The 1,140-nt window shown below is 61.7% G+C and overlaps 1 protein-coding gene across 1 annotated transcript in view; it reads left to right on the plus strand.

The window, feature by feature from the left end:
* ISL1 (ISL LIM homeobox 1) overlaps positions 1–1,140 on the plus strand; it is a 10,419-nt gene that overhangs the window by 4,450 nt on the left and 4,829 nt on the right. The window lies entirely within an intron of this gene.

Raw genomic sequence — 1,140 nt, forward strand, 5'->3', positions numbered from 1 at the left:
GGACTCGCCCCGCCGCTGCCTAAGGAGGGGGCGGAGTCCCCGGCCGCCCAGGCCTCTCCTCTGACCCAGCGAGGGCAGTTCGGTGCCTGAAGTCACTGAGCTCCTCAAATCCCTCTTCTGCCCCCCACGCCAAAGCATCTTAACAATGTATTTTTATCCTTTTGTGAGGAAATGCACACGAGAAGATAGAATAACTGCAGGCCCTTGCGCAGAGCTGTAATTTAAAACTGTCAACAAACTAATCTGCAGTAATTGCCTTTTAAAGGGAGCCTGCCTCTTTAAACCATGCCTTCTGAGGGTCTCGGTGAGAATCTCCTCTCGGGGCCGGTGGCTGTAACACCGAATTGACCCCGTAGGTGTTGACCTGACCCCTCGGGGGTCCTGGGAGGTGTGGGATTTGTACCCTGCAGGTCCGGGAGCCTTTTCCCAGGAAGGGGCGTAGAAACAGCTGGGTCGCCTGGCCAGGAGCGGGTGGAGGAGGGGCGGGGGGAGGTGTTCAAAGGCAGACACTGTTTCCAAGCCTGCCTTCCGGTCATGAACAGATCTGCCCGGTGCATTTTTAAAGTATCGATTCCCTCTAAACCTGGCGGAGAGAGCTGCAGCTCACCCCTCTGCTGGCTGGCAGCCGGAGAGGTCTGCAGGGGATGTGCGACGTGCTGGGCCCGGGACAGAGCCAGAGGGTGGCAGCTCCTGCTCAGGGCTACCTGTGCTCTGCTGGTGGGGGGGCAGCCAGGGGGCCAGGGTGCTGGGGCAGAGTCAGGAGCCCGCACTTCCCAGCTGCCCCTCCTTATCTGGAGCCCAGGCCTCAGCCCAGTTTCAGTTTTCCTTCGCCTGGGCTCAGCCACGTCCCAAACACCCAGGTAGATGAGGACTAAGGAAGACCAAGGACTGGAGAGCCGGCCCAAATGCCCAGTTTCTTTAGCCCCTGGACACGAGTGGCCCCTCCGCACTGAGCCCACGGCTCTCCGGCAGGACTGTCCTGTGTTGCAGACACTCTGGCTGGCAGGGCCTCTGGCTGCCCTGGCGTGTGCTGCGTCCCCTTCCCCGGAGCCCTCCGTGCCCTTGGCCCAAACGTCCGGAGGTGGGGGTGCTTGGTGTCACCTGCGCCCGCCCTGGGTGCTGGGGAAGGCCTGAGGGAGG

The sequence above is a fragment of the Myotis brandtii genome, unplaced genomic scaffold (genome assembly GCF_000412655.1).
Source record: "Myotis brandtii unplaced genomic scaffold, ASM41265v1 scaffold384, whole genome shotgun sequence".
Taxonomy (NCBI): Eukaryota; Metazoa; Chordata; class Mammalia; order Chiroptera; family Vespertilionidae; genus Myotis; species Myotis brandtii.